Source organism: Eleutherodactylus coqui, chromosome 7, assembly GCF_035609145.1.
Source record: "Eleutherodactylus coqui strain aEleCoq1 chromosome 7, aEleCoq1.hap1, whole genome shotgun sequence".
Classification (NCBI taxonomy): domain Eukaryota; kingdom Metazoa; phylum Chordata; class Amphibia; order Anura; family Eleutherodactylidae; genus Eleutherodactylus; species Eleutherodactylus coqui.
In genome coordinates, this window is record NC_089843.1 from 201,275,138 (window position 1) to 201,300,141 (window position 25,004).

A 25,004-nucleotide genomic window follows, 5' to 3' on the forward strand; every position below is an offset into this window, starting at 1 on the left:
TTGAAGCCTCATTCTCTCCCTACGCTCTATTTCGTGGATCAATGTTATTTTTAGTGGAGTGCATTTTTTATGCAGCACACAAGGGGGAGACAGCGGCCTACCAAAATCGAGTTGGCTGCTGCTGTGGCTTTCTTTTTTTAAAAAAAAAAGGTAGGTTCCGTTCTTCCATGGTGAGGAATAGGCAGGGAGGTTCCGTTTTTGCCAGCTGGGGAATGCTTATAGGCAAGGCCTTATCCCTGGTGGTGCATGTAACGTTAGACCACGTTTCAGCATTCAGTCAGTCAGTGGCTGACAAACGAGCTCCATGCAAGTTTACATTAAACAGACACATTTCTTTCTTTACTGTATTGACTGCGGTCTGTAATCGAGCGGTTGAACTGTTTCTGTGTCCATGCATTGAATAAAGCAATACATCCTTGTAAAGTAGACGTCCGTTCGTTGGAGTTCTTTGCTCCCCGAGTGTTGCTCCATCTCTAAACGTTGGCCTGGATCTTCATGGACGAATACTGCCCATCCCACGTGGAGCGTGTATCTCAGCCCGCGTGGAGTGCTGCAGTCCAATGAGGTATTCCGTGCTACATAGCAAGCCTTGGGCCTGTGTGATTGGGGGTCCGCTGCTGTCTGTCCACTCTGAAGCGCGCATCCGGGGCCGGCCGCTTTTCGACTACCAGCGACTGCAGGTCACACACACAGGCTGGTTGGAATGGCCTAGCATTATCCTGATCCGGAGGTGTAACTTGAAGCTGCGGGGCCCCAGTACAAAGTCTGGAACTGGGCCCCCAAACTATAAAGCTTCATTGATAGCATTGGTTTACAATGTGGGGAAGAGAGACTTTATGGGCCGCCTAGGGCTCCGGGCCCCCTGCACATACACCCATGACCCGAATACGTGGAGCATACAGACGCAGGCTGCCAGGATACGCTGTGCCTGCCCGATGTTTCCAACTTGGCTATTAGCGCAGCGGTAGGTACGAACTATAGAGTGCGGCTGCCATATGAACTGGTGTGTGTGTTGTTTTGCTTCCAGTTGTACCTGTGCTGTGCACACTCTGGCAGACGCAGCTGCTCAGTGGATACAATGTTGCGAGCAGACGGGCTGAGTGTCAATCAAAGTGCTTGGGTGGTGGTGGTAGCAGCAGCCGCCGCCGCCACAGCTGCGCTGCACCTCTTGCTCGTCGGTGTTGTTTTTCTGCTTTTGGAAACGGTTGTAGGAAAGGGGGTGCACCGGTCCTGGAGGTACTGCAATACCAGGTCAATGCGTGGAGTGGACAGAGCAAGCTCTTTTTCCAGCTCCCTGTTCTAAAAATCCATTTAATATATGGTCCCCAGATAGGGGACGTATCAGATATTAAACTGATAAGAACAGATACTACACTTGATCTTAGCCAAAAGGCCGAGAAGCGATAACCCGAAATGGGTTTCACCTGTAGCCCGGTCCGCCCAACTCCACTTCTAAGGCTTGAGGCAACACGCTCAGCCAGCACTCTGGGCGCACCCACAATGCACCCAGGCAGCGGGGAGAGCTTGTAAAACTTTACATAGCCCCGCCCCACGCCTTCTCAACCGCGCCCAGCCTCACACCCTCAGTCCTTCCTCTTGCACCGAGCTCACGCATCCTAGGCTTGCAGAGCCTGCTGCTGCAGGACTCGTCAGCTCCCTACAAACGAGGGTTAAGCCGGCGATGACACTAGAAGCAAGCACTAGTTTGTCTCTGAAGGTGCGTCGGCCGGTCGGTTGGAGGGATCTCTTCGGCCAGCCGCATTTCGAGTAGGGACGGATGGAAACTTTTTACCTAAAATAAGGGAAATTGGCTTCGGCCCCATAGGGCTTTATTGCCTTCCCCTGGGCCAGCATTAGTAGACCCTAGTAAGGAGAATATTAGAGCGGCATGGTCATCCGAAGAACTTAAAAACATACAGCAGGCCTTTTTTTCCCGCCATACATACATACATACATACATAACTACAGATTTTATATTTTTTTTACATATATACATTATATATATATACACACACTATATATATATATATATATATATATATATATATATACACACACACACACACTTATATACACACACACATACACACACAAACAATCTTAAATCTATCTTTAATCTATATCTACAAAATCTGTAATTTAGAAATAATCCATATCTATATTCTACATAATTAATAAAGATAGATAGATAGATAGATAGATAGATAGATAGATAGATAGATAGATAGATAGACTCACATACATGCATACATACATACATACATACTGTATGCAATTGAGCCAGGTGTTTGGAAGGCTGATGATGTCACTCCTTTGTGATGTCATCAATTTAGAAGCATTAATACCGGGCTTGGCAGCCATTTCAGTCAGTCTCTGCTGCAGCTGGGAGACGGGAGATGGTCTTTATTTCCACCAAGAAGCTGCAGAACTACCGGTAACTGCATCATTTTTATTTTATTCAATATAGGTTTTATTGGTTTCATGGAGGGGGGGAAACTTTTGCCTTATCTCAAAGCAATGTAAAATTAACTTTGACAATGAAACTTAATAAATCAATTTCGAGTTGAACTATATCATGTTTGTCTGTGATATTTTATAAGGTCTACAAACAGGGGAATGAGGGGAGGGTAAGGGGGGGAGTGGTAAGGGATGGTAGGTATCTATGACACGGGAGAAAGAGAAAATAAAACAAAAAGGGGGGGGGGGCGGGCTCCGGGATTGTTGTTTCTCTTTACGATTGTGGTTTAAACGTGTTACTCACATGTCCCTGTCTGTAACCACCTAGTAAATAGGGGTGAGCTCCGGGCATCTATCCATATCGCCCAGGTGTGATACAATTTATCATAGCCTGACGGCTCATCTTGAAGCCTCATTCTCTCCCTACGCTCTATTTCGTGGATCAATGTTATTTTTAGTGGAGTGCATTTTTTATGCAGCACACAAGGGGGAGACAGCGGCCTACCAAAATCTAGTTGGCTGCTGCTGTGGCTTTCTTTTTTTAAAAAAAAAAGGTAGGTTCCGTTCTTCCATGGTGAGGAATAGGCAGGGAGGTTCCGTTTTTGCCAGCTGGGGAATGCTTATAGGCAAGGCCTTATCCCTGGTGGTGCATGTAACGTTAGACCACGTTTCAGCATTCAGTCAGTCAGTGGCTGACAAACGAGCTCCATGCAAGTTTACATTAAACAGACACATTTCTTTCTTTACTGTATTGACTGCGGTCTGTAATCGAGCGGTTGAACTGTTTCTGTGTCCATGCATTGAATAAAGCAATACATCCTTGTAAAGTAGACGTCCGTTCGTTGGAGTTCTTTGCTCCCCGAGTGTTGCTCCATCTCTAAACGTTGGCCTGGATCTTCATGGACGAATACTGCCCATCCCACGTGGAGCGTGTATCTCAGCCCGCGTGGAGTGCTGCAGTCCAATGAGGTATTCCGTGCTACATAGCAAGCCTTGGGCCTGTGTGATTGGGGGTCCGCTGCTGTCTGTCCACTCTGAAGCGCGCATCCGGGGCCGGCCGCTTTTCGACTACCAGCGACTGCAGGTCACACACACAGGCTGGTTGGAATGGCCTAGCATTATCCTGATCCGGAGGTGTAACTTGAAGCTGCGGGGCCCCAGTACAAAGTCTGGAACTGGGCCCCCAAACTATAAAGCTTCATTGATAGCATTGGTTTACAATGTGGGGAAGAGAGACTTTATGGGCCCCCTAGGGCTCCGGGCCCCCTGCACATACACCCATGACCCGAATACGTGGAGCATACAGACGCAGGCTGCCAGGATACGCTGTGCCTGCCCGATGTTTCCAACTTGGCTATTAGCGCAGCGGTAGGTACGAACTATAGAGTGCGGCTGCCATATGAACTGGTGTGTGTGTTGTTTTGCTTCCAGTTGTACCTGTGCTGTGCACACTCTGGCAGACGCAGCTGCTCAGTGGATACAATGTTGCGAGCAGACGGGCTGAGTGTCAATCAAAGTGCTTGGGTGGTGGTGGTAGCAGCAGCCGCCGCCACAGCTGCGCTGCACCTCTTGCTCGTCGGTGTTGTTTTTCTGCTTTTGGAAACGGTTGTAGGAAAGGGGGTGCACCGGTCCTGGAGGTACTGCAATACCAGGTCAATGCGTGGAGTGGACAGAGCAAGCTCTTTTTCCAGCTCCCTGTTCTAAAAATCCATTTAATATATGGTCCCCAGATAGGGGACGTATCAGATATTAAACTGATAAGAACAGATACTACACTTGATCTTAGCCAAAAGGCCGAGAAGCGATAACCCGAAATGGGTTTCACCTGTAGCCCGGTCCGCCCAACTCCACTTCTAAGGCTTGAGGCAACACGCTCAGCCAGCACTCTGGGCGCACCCACAATGCACCCAGGCAGCGGGGAGAGCTTGTAAAACTTTACATAGCCCCGCCCCACGCCTTCTCAACCGCGCCCAGCCTCACACCCTCAGTCCTTCCTCTTGCACCGAGCTCACGCATCCTAGGCTTGCAGAGCCTGCTGCTGCAGGACTCGTCAGCTCCCTACAAACGAGGGTTAAGCCGGCGATGACACTAGAAGCAAGCACTAGTTTGTCTCTGAAGGTGCGTCGGCCGGTCGGTTGGAGGGATCTCTTCGGCCAGCCGCATTTCGAGTAGGGACGGATGGAAACTTTTTACCTAAAATAAGGGAAATTGGCTTCGGCCCCATAGGGCTTTATTGCCTTCCCCTGGGCCAGCATTAGTAGACCCTAGTAAGGAGAATATTAGAGCGGCATGGTCATCCGAAGAACTTAAAAACATACAGCAGGCCTTTTTTTCCCGCCATACATACATACATACATACATACATACATAACTACAGATTTTATATTTTTTTTACATATATACATTATATATATATACACACACTATATATATATATATATATATATATATATATATATATATATACACACACACACACTTATATACACACACACATACACACACAAACAATCTTAAATCTATCTTTAATCTATATCTACAAAATCTGTAATTTAGAAATAATCCATATCTATATTCTACATAATTAATAAAGATAGATAGATAGATAGATAGATAGATAGATAGATAGATAGACTCACATACATGCATACATACATACATACATACTGTATGCAATTGAGCCAGGTGTTTGGAAGGCTGATGATGTCACTCCTTTGTGATGTCATCAATTTAGAAGCATTAATACCGGGCTTGGCAGCCATTTCAGTCAGTCTCTGCTGCAGCTGGGAGACGGGAGATGGTCTTTATTTCCACCAAGAAGCTGCAGAACTACCGGTAACTGCATCATTTTTATTTTATTCAATATAGGTTTTATTGGTTTCATGGAGGGGGGGAAACTTTTGCCTTATCTCAAAGCAATGTAAAATTAACTTTGACAATGAAACTTAATAAATCAATTTCGAGTTGAACTATATCATGTTTGTCTGTGATATTTTATAAGGTCTACAAACAGGGGAATGAGGGGAGGGTAAGGGGGGGAGTGGTAAGGGATGGTAGGTATCTATGACACGGGAGAAAGAGAAAATAAAACAAAAAGGGGGGGGGGGGCGGGCTCCGGGATTGTTGTTTCTCTTTACGATTGTGGTTTAAACGTGTTACTCACATGTCCCTGTCTGTAACCACCTAGTAAATAGGGGTGAGCTCCGGGCATCTATCCATATCGCCCAGGTGTGATACAATTTATCATAGCCTGACGGCTCATCTTGAAGCCTCATTCTCTCCCTACGCTCTATTTCGTGGATCAATGTTATTTTTAGTGGAGTGCATTTTTTATGCAGCACACAAGGGGGAGACAGCGGCCTACCAAAATCGAGTTGGCTGCTGCTGTGGCTTTCTTTTTTTAAAAAAAAAAGGTAGGTTCCGTTCTTCCATGGTGAGGAATAGGCAGGGAGGTTCCGTTTTTGCCAGCTGGGGAATGCTTATAGGCAAGGCCTTATCCCTGGTGGTGCATGTAACGTTAGACCACGTTTCAGCATTCAGTCAGTCAGTGGCTGACAAACGAGCTCCATGCAAGTTTACATTAAACAGACACATTTCTTTCTTTACTGTATTGACTGCGGTCTGTAATCGAGCGGTTGAACTGTTTCTGTGTCCATGCATTGAATAAAGCAATACATCCTTGTAAAGTAGACGTCCGTTCGTTGGAGTTCTTTGCTCCCCGAGTGTTGCTCCATCTCTAAACGTTGGCCTGGATCTTCATGGACGAATACTGCCCATCCCACGTGGAGCGTGTATCTCAGCCCGCGTGGAGTGCTGCAGTCCAATGAGGTATTCCGTGCTACATAGCAAGCCTTGGGCCTGTGTGATTGGGGGTCCGCTGCTGTCTGTCCACTCTGAAGCGCGCATCCGGGGCCGGCCGCTTTTCGACTACCAGCGACTGCAGGTCACACACACAGGCTGGTTGGAATGGCCTAGCATTATCCTGATCCGGAGGTGTAACTTGAAGCTGCGGGGCCCCAGTACAAAGTCTGGAACTGGGCCCCCAAACTATAAAGCTTCATTGATAGCATTGGTTTACAATGTGGGGAAGAGAGACTTTATGGGCCCCCTAGGGCTCCGGGCCCCCTGCACATACACCCATGACCCGAATACGTGGAGCATACAGACGCAGGCTGCCAGGATACGCTGTGCCTGCCCGATGTTTCCAACTTGGCTATTAGCGCAGCGGTAGGTACGAACTATAGAGTGCGGCTGCCATATGAACTGGTGTGTGTGTTGTTTTGCTTCCAGTTGTACCTGTGCTGTGCACACTCTGGCAGACGCAGCTGCTCAGTGGATACAATGTTGCGAGCAGACGGGCTGAGTGTCAATCAAAGTGCTTGGGTGGTGGTGGTAGCAGCAGCCGCCGCCACAGCTGCGCTGCACCTCTTGCTCGTCGGTGTTGTTTTTCTGCTTTTGGAAACGGTTGTAGGAAAGGGGGTGCACCGGTCCTGGAGGTACTGCAATACCAGGTCAATGCGTGGAGTGGACAGAGCAAGCTCTTTTTCCAGCTCCCTGTTCTAAAAATCCATTTAATATATGGTCCCCAGATAGGGGACGTATCAGATATTAAACTGATAAGAACAGATACTACACTTGATCTTAGCCAAAAGGCCGAGAAGCGATAACCCGAAATGGGTTTCACCTGTAGCCCGGTCCGCCCAACTCCACTTCTAAGGCTTGAGGCAACACGCTCAGCCAGCACTCTGGGCGCACCCACAATGCACCCAGGCAGCGGGGAGAGCTTGTAAAACTTTACATAGCCCCGCCCCACGCCTTCTCAACCGCGCCCAGCCTCACACCCTCAGTCCTTCCTCTTGCACCGAGCTCACGCATCCTAGGCTTGCAGAGCCTGCTGCTGCAGGACTCGTCAGCTCCCTACAAACGAGGGTTAAGCCGGCGATGACACTAGAAGCAAGCACTAGTTTGTCTCTGAAGGTGCGTCGGCCGGTCGGTTGGAGGGATCTCTTCGGCCAGCCGCATTTCGAGTAGGGACGGATGGAAACTTTTTACCTAAAATAAGGGAAATTGGCTTCGGCCCCATAGGGCTTTATTGCCTTCCCCTGGGCCAGCATTAGTAGACCCTAGTAAGGAGAATATTAGAGCGGCATGGTCATCCGAAGAACTTAAAAACATACAGCAGGCCTTTTTTTCCCGCCATACATACATACATACATACATACATACATACATACATAACTACAGATTTTATATTTTTTTTACATATATACATTATATATATATACACACACTATATATATATATATATATATATATATATATATATATACACACACACACACTTATATACACACACACATACACACACAAACAATCTTAAATCTATCTTTAATCTATATCTACAAAATCTGTAATTTAGAAATAATCCATATCTATATTCTACATAATTAATAAAGATAGATAGATAGATAGATAGATAGATAGATAGATAGATAGATAGATAGATAGATAGATAGATAGACTCACATACATGCATACATACATACATACATACTGTATGCAATTGAGCCAGGTGTTTGGAAGGCTGATGATGTCACTCCTTTGTGATGTCATCAATTTAGAAGCATTAATACCGGGCTTGGCAGCCATTTCAGTCAGTCTCTGCTGCAGCTGGGAGACGGGAGATGGTCTTTATTTCCACCAAGAAGCTGCAGAACTACCGGTAACTGCATCATTTTTATTTTATTCAATATAGGTTTTATTGGTTTCATGGAGGGGGGGAAACTTTTGCCTTATCTCAAAGCAATGTAAAATTAACTTTGACAATGAAACTTAATAAATCAATTTCGAGTTGAACTATATCATGTTTGTCTGTGATATTTTATAAGGTCTACAAACAGGGGAATGAGGGGAGGGTAAGGGGGGGAGTGGTAAGGGATGGTAGGTATCTATGACACGGGAGAAAGAGAAAATAAAACAAAAAGGGGGGGGGGGGGCGGGCTCCGGGATTGTTGTTTCTCTTTACGATTGTGGTTTAAACGTGTTACTCACATGTCCCTGTCTGTAACCACCTAGTAAATAGGGGTGAGCTCCGGGCATCTATCCATATCGCCCAGGTGTGATACAATTTATCATAGCCTGACGGCTCATCTTGAAGCCTCATTCTCTCCCTACGCTCTATTTCGTGGATCAATGTTATTTTTAGTGGAGTGCATTTTTTATGCAGCACACAAGGGGGAGACAGCGGCCTACCAAAATCGAGTTGGCTGCTGCTGTGGCTTTCTTTTTTTTAAAAAAAAAGGTAGGTTCCGTTCTTCCATGGTGAGGAATAGGCAGGGAGGTTCCGTTTTTGCCAGCTGGGGAATGCTTATAGGCAAGGCCTTATCCCTGGTGGTGCATGTAACGTTAGACCACGTTTCAGCATTCAGTCAGTCAGTGGCTGACAAACGAGCTCCATGCAAGTTTACATTAAACAGACACATTTCTTTCTTTACTGTATTGACTGCGGTCTGTAATCGAGCGGTTGAACTGTTTCTGTGTCCATGCATTGAATAAAGCAATACATCCTTGTAAAGTAGACGTCCGTTCGTTGGAGTTCTTTGCTCCCCGAGTGTTGCTCCATCTCTAAACGTTGGCCTGGATCTTCATGGACGAATACTGCCCATCCCACGTGGAGCGTGTATCTCAGCCCGCGTGGAGTGCTGCAGTCCAATGAGGTATTCCGTGCTACATAGCAAGCCTTGGGCCTGTGTGATTGGGGGTCCGCTGCTGTCTGTCCACTCTGAAGCGCGCATCCGGGGCCGGCCGCTTTTCGACTACCAGCGACTGCAGGTCACACACACAGGCTGGTTGGAATGGCCTAGCATTATCCTGATCCGGAGGTGTAACTTGAAGCTGCGGGGCCCCAGTACAAAGTCTGGAACTGGGCCCCCAAACTATAAAGCTTCATTGATAGCATTGGTTTACAATGTGGGGAAGAGAGACTTTATGGGCCCCCTAGGGCTCCGGGCCCCCTGCACATACACCCATGACCCGAATACGTGGAGCATACAGACGCAGGCTGCCAGGATACGCTGTGCCTGCCCGATGTTTCCAACTTGGCTATTAGCGCAGCGGTAGGTACGAACTATAGAGTGCGGCTGCCATATGAACTGGTGTGTGTGTTGTTTTGCTTCCAGTTGTACCTGTGCTGTGCACACTCTGGCAGACGCAGCTGCTCAGTGGATACAATGTTGCGAGCAGACGGGCTGAGTGTCAATCAAAGTGCTTGGGTGGTGGTGGTAGCAGCAGCCGCCGCCACAGCTGCGCTGCACCTCTTGCTCGTCGGTGTTGTTTTTCTGCTTTTGGAAACGGTTGTAGGAAAGGGGGTGCACCGGTCCTGGAGGTACTGCAATACCAGGTCAATGCGTGGAGTGGACAGAGCAAGCTCTTTTTCCAGCTCCCTGTTCTAAAAATCCATTTAATATATGGTCCCCAGATAGGGGACGTATCAGATATTAAACTGATAAGAACAGATTTTTTTTTTTTTTTTTTTTTTTTCCCTCAGATAGGGTTAGTAAACTACTTCACTTAAACGCTCAAGTGAAACTTCGCTCACATGACTACTGCCATGCTAACCCACTTCATCATCAGGATTTATTTTCTTTTTTGCATATAACATAACAATACATATAACTACATAGAACTCATGTCAAGTTTACCAACTGCATCCATTTCTTAATTTTCCATATGCCCTCTGCATCCACCCCCATCCTTTTTTTATCCCACAAATAACAAATAAACAGTTTCCCTAGCACCATCCTTACACTCGTTCTCTCACACAAATCCACTCTTTTGTACACATACACATTCCTCACATCCCACAGTACCTCTTTCACACATGACAAGAACAACCACAGCACTCTCTCTTTCACCCCCTTACTCACAGCCAACCCAAACATCAATAACTCAAAGGAAAAAAATGTAACGCCCGTAAGCTCTTTGCACAAAGGGCCCAACCTCCTCAGAACGTCCTGTGCGTAAGAGCAATTCCAAAATAAGTGTGTCACACTTTCAGAGCCGTTACACTGCCGCCTTGGGCATGCCTCATTGGCTATTAAGCCCCTGTTCCTTTGGAACTCTCTGACTGGTAGAGCACCATGTAGGCTCTGCCACACAACCTCAGTCTGTCTGTTGGTCATCCCATTCATCCGTACTTTCTCCCAGACTTTCTGCACATCCTTTCCAGCAACCATGTTTATCTCACACATCCCCTCTCTCACTTCAATCATTCTCACAACCAGACGCTTATTCCTTAACATACACACTTCCACCTCATTCAACTCATACTTCTCAACAAACTTCACCAACCATTCATACCACTTAGGTACCACAAACGCAACAGGCTTCCTCAGATCATACTTACACCACTTCAGTCTCACAAACAGTCTCCCAGCCAAATACCTCAACATGCACGACCCCTTCCCCTCCCTCTCAATCATAGCCAACACAAACACCAACGCATTCACCCCAAAATACACCTCTAAGTTCGGAAAGCTCATGCCTCCATTCCTCCAGCTCTTAACCACCACTTCCCTTCTCAGTCGCTCCATTTTGGAATTCCAAAAAAATACAAACAAAATTCTGTTCCACCTTCTAAGGTACAAATAATCAGGTGGAAAAACCAACGCTATATACAAAAAGATAGGCAAGATTATGCTCTTGATAATCACTATTTTCCCCACCAAACTCAAACTTCTCAGCTTCCAAAAAGTTAGCCGAGCCTCCACTCTCTTCATGACCTCCTCCCAACTATCTTTCCCGTCTATACTGTCATTAAATAGGACACCCAAAATCTTAATTGGCCCAGTGACCACATTCATACCTAGATCCCTTACACTACCGCCCCCATACACTTTACACTCACTCTTCAACCAATTCACCCGGAACGCAGACGCACCACAAAAAATAGAAACCAATAATTTAACCCTTCTCACCGCACATTCTGACTCACACACCACACATACATCATCCATATACGCATTCACCTTCCATTCTTTCCCCTCACTCCGAGGAATATGGATCCCTCTCACAATCTTATCCATTCTCATCAAGCATAACAAAGGCTCAATTGCGCATATGAAGGCTACCGGGGATAGCGGGCAGCCCTGCCGCACGCCAGAAAACACATTCACCCTTCTACCAACACATCCATTCACAAGCACTCTACTATAGATCCTTTCATACAGACTTCTGACTCTCCCTACAAACTCACTTGGAAAACCCATTCGCATCAACACACTAAACAAAAACCCATGCGACAACCTATCATACGCTTTCTCAAAATCTAACGAAACCACATACACATCTTTCTTCCGACTCTTACAATCCCACAACACATCTCTCAACAAAACCAGACTCTCATGCACACGTCTCCCAGGCACCGCACAAAACTGATCCTCACCCACAACCCATTCAACCACATCACGCATCCGATTGGCAATGATCTTCGCATATATTTTATAATCAGCGTTTAACAACGTGATTGGCCGCCAGTTTTTTAGACTTCTGCGATCTCCTTTTTTTGGAATTAACACAACCACTCCCTCACGCATACTCTCAGCGATCCCAACACTCTCCCACATATACTTACATACCGCACAGACATCCATCCCAACCACACTCCACAACATACGGTAGAACTCAATCGGAAGACCATCCGCACCAGGCGTCTTGTTAGCAGCCATACTTTGCACAACCTTCCACACCTCCTCTGTAGTTATCTGCCTCATCACATATCCTCTCTCAGCATCCCCAAGCTTTCTCTCAAGCACACTCAGCACATCACTCTCCAGCCTCTCATCCCTCCATTTCTCCGCATACAACTCATCATAGAACGCAGCCACTTCCTCATTCACACCATCCCCACTCACCTCACATCCATCCTCTTTCACCAGCACATCAAGAGCAGGTTTTTTGGAAAAAACTTTCTTAAAAAAGAACCTAGAACACTTTTCATCCTGTTCCATTTTCTCTAGTTTGGCCCTGTACATTATCCCTCTCCCTTTCTCTATCATATACGCATTAATCTCTCTTCTCACACATACCAACTCATTCTGCACATCCATACCGCTTTCTCTCAACTTATACAACAAACATAATCGGGCATTCAGTTTGGCAAGCTCCTCCCTCCTCCGTGCTGCCAGCTTATAGCCAAGTGTCTTGAAGAACCTCTTTGTTTTCCCCTTGACCCACTCCCACCACAGTAATATGTTTGTAAAGTCTCTCTTTCTCTCACACCACCTCTTGTACTCACACTCATACTGACTGCGGACGTCCTTATCCGCCAAGTGGCTGATGTTTAATTTCCACAGCCCCCTCCCATGAATACCCCTCACATTCACATCCAACTCACATACCAGGCACTCATGATCCGAGAACACCACCGGCTTCTGCTGATAAGACAACGGCACCAAATTATCTGAAATAAAACAATAATCCAAACAAGAATGGATCCCCCCTCTGTCCGAGTGATACGTATTTAACTTAGGATTAATATTACACAAAACTTGCATATCCTGCATATGAAAATCACTTGTTATCTCGGACAGGGTTTTACCGGAAATATCAAAGGCTTTTTTGTTAATGTCACAATTCATGTCACCAATCATAACGACCGGCATTCTACCTTGAATAAAAAATTTCATTTTTTCAAACAGCAATTTTCTTTCATTTTTGTCATTTGGCGCATAAACATTAACCAGCAAAAACCTGCTGCCCCTGTAGGTCATAACAGCGGATAGACATCTACCCTCTTCAATAATCATATAGCTTTCCAGCTCCACCCCACCTCCCTTAACCAGAATACCAACGCCATCATTTTTGTTCTGGGCACTCCCTGACCAGACAGCCTTTCCATAAGGCCACTCATCCTCCCTTAACCCTCCCACAATCCCACACTCCTGCACGCAGATCACTTGTGCTTTCTCCTCTTTCAGTAGATCCAATATTGCGGTTCTCCGGGCCTTGTTTTTAAACACCCGCACATTCTGGGATAGAATCACAAACCCCATTACAGCAGACCTTACACTTTGCACAAAATAAACATCAGAGCAAGTCTTTGCCCCATGTAATGCCTCATCTATACATCTGCATCACTGCCCACAGAACCTTCACTGTCTTCCTCCACCTCCTCCAGCGGGTTGCTGGTTTCCATCTCTTCCACCTTTTTCCTCGTATACTTTCTTTTCTTTTTTCTATCTTCTGCCACCTCTGTGAACTCCTCCTCGCTTGTGCTGTACCCACCACCCTCCCTTTTACACAAAGCGGTCCCTGGAGATGAACCAGCAGAACATTCAGGTGAGGAAAACTGGCCAATGTTAGCAGGGTCAGAGGGATGGGTGGGGCTCCCCACGCTCTCAATCACCTCCTCCAGGTGTCTTATTGCCTCAGACACCTGGGTCTCAGCCACAGTAGGAACGTCCATGCTTTCCACAGGTGCTGCCTTTTTAACTCCTATTTTCCTCCTTATGCTAGGACCTTCTCCAGCCACCTCCTCTGCAGTTGCAGCCCTCTGCTCTTTCTTCTCCTGCCTCCTTCCAGCCACCTCCTCAGCAGTTGCTGCCCTCTGCTCCTTTTTCTCCAGCCTCCTTCCAGCCACCTCCTCCTCAGCAGTTGCTGCCCTCTGCTCCTTTTTCTCCAGCCTCCTTCCAGCCACCTCCTCTGCAGTTGCTGCCCTCTGTTCCTTTTTCTCCAGCCTCCTTCCAGCCACCTCCTCTGCAGTTGCAGCCCTCTGCTCCTTCTCCTCTCTCTTTCCAGCCACCACCTCTGCAAATGATGGCCTCTGCTCATTCTCCTCCCTCCTTCCAGCACTTGTGCTCTCCTCAGCAAACAGCCTGGTTCCCCTGCAGTCTTTGTACATATGCTCATAAGAGCCACAGAGGTCACATGCTTTTGGCTTGGGGCAACTGCCTGAATGATGTCCAGTGCCTTGGCAGTTTCTACACACCTGCCCCTTGGTACATTCAGAGCTGACATGCCCAAATTCACAACAGTTGCGACAGTATCTGGGTTGCCCAGGGTACGACAGATACCCCCTGTTGCCGGCAATTGAAAAATTTGCAGGTGGGTGCTTCACACCACCGATACTGCTTGTACTCATCCGGAATTTTACATAGAATTTGTACTTGCAGTTAAATATTCCCAGTACATTCTGCTGCCTCTCACCTCCTCTCACCTGTTCACAATGTCGTTTCAGGAAGCTGATAATCAGTTGGACATCTGTGAACGGGTTGTACACATGGACAATCAAGGGTTTTTCACAAATGCCAAACAGCGGTGTTACCTTCACCCCTTGCAGGTAATCCTCGTTGTGGTGATTGCGCAGCCATTCAAAGGCATTAAGGCAGGAGTACTCATCAACAAAAGTAATGTCATAGGTACCTTGTCGGGGGAAGTCTTGTATGCTGAAGAATTGGTCTGTGGAAAATCCAGCTTTCTCCTGGAGAATATCTCTGGCGAGGTAAACCAGGCTGTTCTTGCTTGAATCGCTCGGGTCAACATCCAGACGGATAGAGTTCTTCAGTCCAAACATCCTTAGAAAGAAACTGTCGGTCCACGAACCACAGAAAAGGTTTGCACTAGGCAAAAGTCGCTGGGTCCACCCAGGACACTCGCACCCCTGACCAAGCCCAAGCTTACACTTGAGCTTAGCCAAAAGGCCGAGAAGCGATAACCCGAAATGGGTTTCACCTGTAGCCCGGTCCGCCCAACTCCACTTCTAAGGCTTGAGGCAACACGCTCAGCCAGCACTCTGGGCGCACCCACAATGCACCCAGGCAGCGGGGAGAGCTTGTAAAACTTTACATAGCCCCGCCCCACGCCTTCTCAACCGCGCCCAGCCTCACACCCTCAGTCCTTCCTCTTGCACCGAGCTCACGCATCCTAGGCTTGCAGAGCCTGCTGCTGCAGGACTCGTCAGCTCCCTACAAACGAGGGTTAAGCCGGCGATGACACTAGAAGCAAGCACTAGTTTGTCTCTGAAGGTGCGTCGGCCGGTCGGTTGGAGGGATCTCTTCGGCCAGACGCATTTCGAGTAGGGACGGATGGAAACTTTTTACCTAAAATAAGGGAAATTGGCTTCGGCCCCATAGGGCTTTATTGCCTTCCCCTGGGCCAGCATTAGTAGACCCTAGTAAGGAGAATATTAGAGCGGCATGGTCATCCGAAGAACTTAAAAACATACAGCAGGCCTTTTTTTCCCGCCATACATACATACATACATACATAACTACAGATTTTATATTTTTTTTACATATATACATTATATATATATACACACACTATATATATATATATATATATATATATATATATATATATATACACACACACACTTATATACACACACACATACACACACAAACAATCTTAAATCTATCTTTAATCTATATCTACAAAATCTGTAATTTAGAAATAATCCATATCTATATTCTACATAATTAATAAAGATAGATAGATAGATAGATAGATAGATAGATAGATAGACTCACATACATGCATACATACATACATACATACTGTATGCAATTGAGCCAGGTGTTTGGAAGGCTGATGATGTCACTCCTTTGTGATGTCATCAATTTAGAAGCATTAATACCGGGCTTGGCAGCCATTTCAGTCAGTCTCTGCTGCAGCTGGGAGACGGGAGATGGTCTTTATTTCCACCAAGAAGCTGCAGAACTACCGGTAACTGCATCATTTTTATTTTATTCAATATAGGTTTTATTGGTTTCATGGAGGGGGGGAAACTTTTGCCTTATCTCAAAGCAATGTAAAATTAACTTTGACAATGAAACTTAATAAATCAATTTCGAGTTGAACTATATCATGTTTGTCTGTGATATTTTATAAGGTCTACAAACAGGGGAATGAGGGGAGGGTAAGGGGGGGAGTGGTAAGGGATGGTAGGTATCTATGACACGGGAGAAAGAGAAAATAAAACAAAAAGGGGGGGGGCGGGCTCCGGGATTGTTGTTTCTCTTTACGATTGTGGTTTAAACGTGTTACTCACATGTCCCTGTCTGTAACCACCTAGTAAATAGGGGTGAGCTCCGGGCATCTATCCATATCGCCCAGGTGTGATACAATTTATCATAGCCTGACGGCTCATCTTGAAGCCTCATTCTCTCCCTACGCTCTATTTCGTGGATCAATGTTATTTTTAGTGGAGTGCATTTTTTATGCAGCACACAAGGGGGAGACAGCGGCCTACCAAAATCGAGTTGGCTGCTGCTGTGGCTTTCTTTTTTTTAAAAAAAAAGGTAGGTTCCGTTCTTCCATGGTGAGGAATAGGCAGGGAGGTTCCGTTTTTGCCAGCTGGGGAATGCTTATAGGCAAGGCCTTATCCCTGGTGGTGCATGTAACGTTAGACCACGTTTCAGCATTCAGTCAGTCAGTGGCTGACAAACGAGCTCCATGCAAGTTTACATTAAACAGACACATTTCTTTCTTTACTGTATTGACTGCGGTCTGTAATCGAGCGGTTGAACTGTTTCTGTGTCCATGCATTGAATAAAGCAATACATCCTTGTAAAGTAGACGTCCGTTCGTTGGAGTTCTTTGCTCCCCGAGTGTTGCTCCATCTCTAAACGTTGGCCTGGATCTTCATGGACGAATACTGCCCATCCCACGTGGAGCGTGTATCTCAGCCCGCGTGGAGTGCTGCAGTCCAATGAGGTATTCCGTGCTACATAGCAAGCCTTGGGCCTGTGTGATTGGGGGTCCGCTGCTGTCTGTCCACTCTGAAGCGCGCATCCGGGGCCGGCCGCTTTTCGACTACCAGCGACTGCAGGTCACACACACAGGCTGGTTGGAATGGCCTAGCATTATCCTGATCCGGAGGTGTAACTTGAAGCTGCGGGGCCCCAGTACAAAGTCTGGAACTGGGCCCCCAAACTATAAAGCTTCATTGATAGCATTGGTTTACAATGTGGGGAAGAGAGACTTTATGGGCCCCCTAGGGCTCCGGGCCCCCTGCACATACACCCATGACCCGAATACGTGGAGCATACAGACGCAGGCTGCCAGGATACGCTGTGCCTGCCCGATGTTTCCAACTTGGCTATTAGCGCAGCGGTAGGTACGAACTATAGAGTGCGGCTGCCATATGAACTGGTGTGTGTGTTGTTTTGCTTCCAGTTGTACCTGTGCTGTGCACACTCTGGCAGACGCAGCTGCTCAGTGGATACAATGTTGCGAGCAGACGGGCTGAGTGTCAATCAAAGTGCTTGGGTGGTGGTGGTAGCAGCAGCCGCCGCCACAGCTGCGCTGCACCTCTTGCTCGTCGGTGTTGTTTTTCTGCTTTTGGAAACGGTTGTAGGAAAGGGGGTGCACCGGTCCTGGAGGTACTGCAATACCAGGTCAATGCGTGGAGTGGACAGAGCAAGCTCTTTTTCCAGCTCCCTGTTCTAAAAATCCATTTAATATATGGTCCCCAGATAGGGGACGTATCAGATATTAAACTGATAAGAACAGATACTACACTTGATCTTAGCCAAAAGGCCGAGAAGCGATAACCCGAAATGGGTTTCACCTGTAGCCCGGTCCGCCCAACTCCACTTCTAAGGCTTGAGGCAACACGCTCAGCCAGCACTCTGGGCGCACCCACAATGCACCCAGGCAGCGGGGAGAGCTTGTAAAACTTTACATAGCCCCGCCCCACGCCTTCTCAACCGCGCCCAGCCTCACACCCTCAGTCCTTCCTCTTGCACCGAGCTCACGCATCCTAGGCTTGCAGAGCCTGCTGCTGCAGGACTCGTCAGCTCCCTACAAACGAGGGTTAAGCCGGCGATGACACTAGAAGCAAGCACTAGTTTGTCTCTGAAGGTGCGTCGGCCGGTCGGTTGGAGGGATCTCTTCGGCCAGCCGCATTTCGAGTAGGGACGGATGGAAACTTTTTACCTAAAATAAGGGAAATTGGCTTCGGCCCCATAGGGCTTTATTGCCTTCCCCTGGGCCAGCATTAGTAGACCCTAGTAAGGAGAATATTAGAGCGGCATGGTCATCCGAAGAACTTAAAAACATACAGCAGGCCTTTTTTTCCCGCCATACATACATACATACATACATACATACATAACTACAGATTTTATATTTTTTTTACATATATACATTATATATATATACACACACTATATATATATATATATATATATATATATATATATATATATACACACACACACACTTATATACACACACACATACACACACAAACAATCTTAAATCTATCTTTAATCTATATCTACAAAATCTGTAATTTAGAAATAATCCATATCTATATTCTACATAATTAATAAAGATAGATAGATAGATAGATAGATAGATAGATAGATAGACTCACATACATGCATACATACATACATACATACTGTATGCAATTGAGCCAGGTGTTTGGAAGGCTGATGATGTCACTCCTTTGTGATGTCATCAATTTAGAAGCATTAATACCGGGCTTGGCAGCCATTTCAGTCAGTCTCTGCTGCAGCTGGGAGACGGGAGATGGTCTTTATTTCCACCAAGAAGCTGCAGAACTACCGGTAACTGCATCATTTTTATTTTATTCAATATAGGTTTTATTGGTTTCATGGAGGGGGGGAAACTTTTGCCTTATCTCAAAGCAATGTAAAATTAACTTTGACAATGAAACTTAATAAATCAATTTCGAGTTGAACTATATCATGTTTGTCTGTGATATTTTATAAGGTCTACAAACAGGGGAATGAGGGGAGGGTAAGGGGGGGAGTGGTAAGGGATGGTAGGTATCTATGACACGGGAGAAAGAGAAAATAAAACAAAAAGGGGGGGGGGGGGCGGGCTCCGGGATTGTTGTTTCTCTTTACGATTGTGGTTTAAACGTGTTACTCACATGTCCCTGTCTGTAACCACCTAGTAAATAGGGGTGAGCTCCGGGCATCTATCCATATCGCCCAGGTGTGATACAATTTATCATAGCCTGACGGCTCATCTTGAAGCCTCATTCTCTCCCTACGCTCTATTTCGTGGATCAATGTTATTTTTAGTGGAGTGCATTTTTTATGCAGCACACAAGGGGGAGACAGCGGCCTACCAAAATCGAGTTGGCTGCTGCTGTGGCTTTCTTTTTTTTTAAAAAAAAGGTAGGTTCCGTTCTTCCATGGTGAGGAATAGGCAGGGAGGTTCCGTTTTTGCCAGCTGGGGAATGCTTATAGGCAAGGCCTTATCCCTGGTGGTGCATGTAACGTTAGACCACGTTTCAGCATTCAGTCAGTCAGTGGCTGACAAACGAGCTCCATGCAAGTTTACATTAAACAGACACATTTCTTTCTTTACTGTATTGACTGCGGTCTGTAATCGAGCGGTTGAACTGTTTCTGTGTCCATGCATTGAATAAAGCAATACATCCTTGTAAAGTAGACGTCCGTTCGTTGGAGTTCTTTGCTCCCCGAGTGTTGCTCCATCTCTAAACGTTGGCCTGGATCTTCATGGACGAATACTGCCCATCCCACGTGGAGCGTGTATCTCAGCCCGCGTGGAGTGCTGCAGTCCAATGAGGTATTCCGTGCTACATAGCAAGCCTTGGGCCTGTGTGATTGGGGGTCCGCTGCTGTCTGTCCACTCTGAAGCGCGCATCCGGGGCCGGCCGCTTTTCGACTACCAGCGACTGCAGGTCACACACACAGGCTGGTTGGAATGGCCTAGCATTATCCTGATCCGGAGGTGTAACTTGAAGCTGCGGGGCCCCAGTACAAAGTCTGGAACTGGGCCCCCAAACTATAAAGCTTCATTGATAGCATTGGTTTACAATGTGGGGAAGAGAGACTTTATGGGCCCCCTAGGGCTCCGGGCCCCCTGCACATACACCCATGACCCGAATACGTGGAGCATACAGACGCAGGCTGCCAGGATACGCTGTGCCTGCCCGATGTTTCCAACTTGGCTATTAGCGCAGCGGTAGGTACGAACTATAGAGTGCGGCTGCCATATGAACTGGTGTGTGTGTTGTTTTGCTTCCAGTTGTACCTGTGCTGTGCACACTCTGGCAGACGCAGCTGCTCAGTGGATACAATGTTGCGAGCAGACGGGCTGAGTGTCAATCAAAGTGCTTGGGTGGTGGTGGTAGCAGCAGCCGCCGCCACAGCTGCGCTGCACCTCTTGCTCGTCGGTGTTGTTTTTCTGCTTTTGGAAACGGTTGTAGGAAAGGGGGTGCACCGGTCCTGGAGGTACTGCAATACCAGGTCAATGCGTGGAGTGGACAGAGCAAGCTCTTTTTCCAGCTCCCTGTTCTAAAAATCCATTTAATATATGGTCCCCAGATAGGGGACGTATCAGATATTAAACTGATAAGAACAGATACTACACTTGATCTTAGCCAAAAGGCCGAGAAGCGATAACCCGAAATGGGTTTCACCTGTAGCCCGGTCCGCCCAACTCCACTTCTAAGGCTTGAGGCAACACGCTCAGCCAGCACTCTGGGCGCACCCACAATGCACCCAGGCAGCGGGGAGAGCTTGTAAAACTTTACATAGCCCCGCCCCACGCCTTCTCAACCGCGCCCAGCCTCACACCCTCAGTCCTTCCTCTTGCACCGAGCTCACGCATCCTAGGCTTGCAGAGCCTGCTGCTGCAGGACTCGTCAGCTCCCTACAAACGAGGGTTAAGCCGGCGATGACACTAGAAGCAAGCACTAGTTTGTCTCTGAAGGTGCGTCGGCCGGTCGGTTGGAGGGATCTCTTCGGCCAGCCGCATTTCGAGTAGGGACGGATGGAAACTTTTTACCTAAAATAAGGGAAATTGGCTTCGGCCCCATAGGGCTTTATTGCCTTCCCCTGGGCCAGCATTAGTAGACCCTAGTAAGGAGAATATTAGAGCGGCATGGTCATCCGAAGAACTTAAAAACATACAGCAGGCCTTTTTTTCCCGCCATACATACATACATACATACATAACTACAGATTTTATATTTTTTTTACATATATACATTATATATATATACACACACTATATATATATATATATATATATATATATATATATATATATATATATATACACACACACACTTATATACACACACACATACACACACAAACAATCTTAAATCTATCTTTAATCTATATCTACAAAATCTGTAATTTAGAAATAATCCATATCTATATTCTACATAATTAATAAAGATAGATAGATAGATAGATAGATAGATAGATAGATAGATAGACTCACATACATGCATACATACATACATACATACTGTATGCAATTGAGCCAGGTGTTTGGAAGGCTGATGATGTCACTCCTTTGTGATGTCATCAATTTAGAAGCATTAATACCGGGCTTGGCAGCCATTTCAGTCAGTCTCTGCTGCAGCTGGGAGACGGGAGATGGTCTTTATTTCCACCAAGAAGCTGCAGAACTACCGGTAACTGCATCATTTTTATTTTATTCAATATAGGTTTTATTGGTTTCATGGAGGGGGGGAAACTTTTGCCTTATCTCAAAGCAATGTAAAATTAACTTTGACAATGAAACTTAATAAATCAATTTCGAGTTGAACTATATCATGTTTGTCTGTGATATTTTATAAGGTCTACAAACAGGGGAATGAGGGGAGGGTAAGGGGGGGAGTGGTAAGGGATGGTAGGTATCTATGACACGGGAGAAAGAGAAAATAAAACAAAAAGGGGGGGGGCGGGCTCCGGGATTGTTGTTTCTCTTTACGATTGTGGTTTAAACGTGTTACTCACATGTCCCTGTCTGTAACCACCTAGTAAATAGGGGTGAGCTCCGGGCATCTATCCATATCGCCCAGGTGTGATACAATTTATCATAGCCTGACGGCTCATCTTGAAGCCTCATTCTCTCCCTACGCTCTATTTCGTGGATCAATGTTATTTTTAGTGGAGTGCATTTTTTATGCAGCACACAAGGGGGAGACAGCGGCCTACCAAAATCGAGTTGGCTGCTGCTGTGGCTTTCTTTTTTTAAAAAAAAAAGGTAGGTTCCGTTCTTCCATGGTGAGGAATAGGCAGGGAGGTTCCGTTTTTGCCAGCTGGGGAATGCTTATAGGCAAGGCCTTATCCCTGGTGGTGCATGTAACGTTAGACCACGTTTCAGCATTCAGTCAGTCAGTGGCTGACAAACAAGCTCCATGCAAGTTTACATTAAACAGACACATTTCTTTCTTTACTGTATTGACTGCGGTCTGTAATCGAGCGGTTGAACTGTTTCTGTGTCCATGCATTGAATAAAGCAATACATCCTTGTAAAGTAGACGTCCGTTCGTTGGAGTTCTTTGCTCCCCGAGTGTTGCTCCATCTCTAAACGTTGGCCTGGATCTTCATGGACGAATACTGCCCATCCCACGTGGAGCGTGTATCTCAGCCCGCGTGGAGTGCTGCAGTCCAATGAGGTATTCCGTGCTACATAGCAAGCCTTGGGCCTGTGTGATTGGGGGTCCGCTGCTGTCTGTCCACTCTGAAGCGCGCATCCGGGGCCGGCCGCTTTTCGACTACCAGCGACTGCAGGTCACACACACAGGCTGGTTGGAATGGCCTAGCATTATCCTGATCCGGAGGTGTAACTTGAAGCTGCGGGGCCCCAGTACAAAGTCTGGAACTGGGCCCCCAAACTATAAAGCTTCATTGATAGCATTGGTTTACAATGTGGGGAAGAGAGACTTTATGGGCCCCCTAGGGCTCCGGGCCCCCTGCACATACACCCATGACCCGAATACGTGGAGCATACAGACGCAGGCTGCCAGGATACGCTGTGCCTGCCCGATGTTTCCAACTTGGCTATTAGCGCAGCGGTAGGTACGAACTATAGAGTGCGGCTGCCATATGAACTGGTGTGTGTGTTGTTTTGCTTCCAGTTGTACCTGTGCTGTGCACACTCTGGCAGACGCAGCTGCTCAGTGGATACAATGTTGCGAGCAGACGGGCTGAGTGTCAATCAAAGTGCTTGGGTGGTGGTGGTAGCAGCAGCCGCCGCCACAGCTGCGCTGCACCTCTTGCTCGTCGGTGTTGTTTTTCTGCTTTTGGAAACGGTTGTAGGAAAGGGGGTGCACCGGTCCTGGAGGTACTGCAATACCAGGTCAATGCGTGGAGTGGACAGAGCAAGCTCTTTTTCCAGCTCCCTGTTCTAAAAATCCATTTAATATATGGTCCCCAGATAGGGGACGTATCAGATATTAAACTGATAAGAACAGATACTACACTTGATCTTAGCCAAAAGGCCGAGAAGCGATAACCCGAAATGGGTTTCACCTGTAGCCCGGTCCGCCCAACTCCACTTCTAAGGCTTGAGGCAACACGCTCAGCCAGCACTCTGGGCGCACCCACAATGCACCCAGGCAGCGGGGAGAGCTTGTAAAACTTTACATAGCCCCGCCCCACGCCTTCTCAACCGCGCCCAGCCTCACACCCTCAGTCCTTCCTCTTGCACCGAGCTCACGCATCCTAGGCTTGCAGAGCCTGCTGCTGCAGGACTCGTCAGCTCCCTACAAACGAGGGTTAAGCCGGCGATGACACTAGAAGCAAGCACTAGTTTGTCTCTGAAGGTGCGTCGGCCGGTCGGTTGGAGGGATCTCTTCGGCCAGCCGCATTTCGAGTAGGGACGGATGGAAACTTTTTACCTAAAATAAGGGAAATTGGCTTCGGCCCCATAGGGCTTTATTGCCTTCCCCTGGGCCAGCATTAGTAGACCCTAGTAAGGAGAATATTAGAGCGGCATGGTCATCCGAAGAACTTAAAAACATACAGCAGGCCTTTTTTTCCCGCCATACATACATACATACATACATACATACATAACTACAGATTTTATATTTTTTTTACATATATACATTATATATATATACACACACTATATATATATATATATATATATATATATATATATATATATATATACACACACACACACTTATATACACACACACATACACACACAAACAATCTTAAATCTATCTTTAATCTATATCTACAAAATCTGTAATTTAGAAATAATCCATATCTATATTCTACATAATTAATAAAGATAGATAGATAGATAGATAGATAGACTCACATACATGCATACATACATACATACATACTGTATGCAATTGAGCCAGGTGTTTGGAAGGCTGATGATGTCACTCCTTTGTGATGTCATCAATTTAGAAGCATTAATACCGGGCTTGGCAGCCATTTCAGTCAGTCTCTGCTGCAGCTGGGAGACGGGAGATGGTCTTTATTTCCACCAAGAAGCTGCAGAACTACCGGTAACTGCATCATTTTTATTTTATTCAATATAGGTTTTATTGGTTTCATGGAGGGGGGGAAACTTTTGCCTTATCTCAAAGCAATGTAAAATTAACTTTGACAATGAAACTTAATAAATCAATTTCGAGTTGAACTATATCATGTTTGTCTGTGATATTTTATAAGGTCTACAAACAGGGGAATGAGGGGAGGGTAAGGGGGGGAGTGGTAAGGGATGGTAGGTATCTATGACACGGGAGAAAGAGAAAATAAAACAAAAAGGGGGGG

At 46.5% G+C, this 25,004-nt stretch overlaps 7 non-coding genes across 7 annotated transcripts; all 7 read right to left on the reverse strand.

Annotated features, from left to right (window-relative positions):
• Positions 1-1,214: 1,214 nt before the first annotated feature.
• LOC136574126 (U2 spliceosomal RNA) lies at positions 1,215-1,405 on the reverse strand. The gene has a single exon (XR_010786245.1). It is a non-coding gene; the product is annotated as a U2 spliceosomal RNA (small nuclear RNA).
• Positions 1,406-4,072: 2,667 nt separating this feature from the next.
• On the reverse strand, positions 4,073-4,263 carry LOC136574138 (U2 spliceosomal RNA). The gene has a single exon (XR_010786255.1). It is a non-coding gene; the product is annotated as a U2 spliceosomal RNA (small nuclear RNA).
• Positions 4,264-6,931: 2,668 nt separating this feature from the next.
• LOC136574150 (U2 spliceosomal RNA) lies at positions 6,932-7,122 on the reverse strand. The gene has a single exon (XR_010786265.1). It is a non-coding gene; the product is annotated as a U2 spliceosomal RNA (small nuclear RNA).
• Positions 7,123-9,819: 2,697 nt separating this feature from the next.
• LOC136574114 (U2 spliceosomal RNA) lies at positions 9,820-10,011 on the reverse strand. The gene has a single exon (XR_010786241.1). It is a non-coding gene; the product is annotated as a U2 spliceosomal RNA (small nuclear RNA).
• Positions 10,012-17,818: 7,807 nt separating this feature from the next.
• LOC136574161 (U2 spliceosomal RNA) lies at positions 17,819-18,009 on the reverse strand. Its single transcript, XR_010786270.1, has one exon. It is a non-coding gene; the product is annotated as a U2 spliceosomal RNA (small nuclear RNA).
• A 2,665-nt stretch (positions 18,010-20,674) lies between these two features.
• LOC136574173 (U2 spliceosomal RNA) lies at positions 20,675-20,865 on the reverse strand. The gene has a single exon (XR_010786277.1). It is a non-coding gene; the product is annotated as a U2 spliceosomal RNA (small nuclear RNA).
• A 2,663-nt stretch (positions 20,866-23,528) lies between these two features.
• LOC136574185 (U2 spliceosomal RNA) lies at positions 23,529-23,719 on the reverse strand. Its single transcript, XR_010786282.1, has one exon. It is a non-coding gene; the product is annotated as a U2 spliceosomal RNA (small nuclear RNA).
• Positions 23,720-25,004: the final 1,285 nt, after the last annotated feature.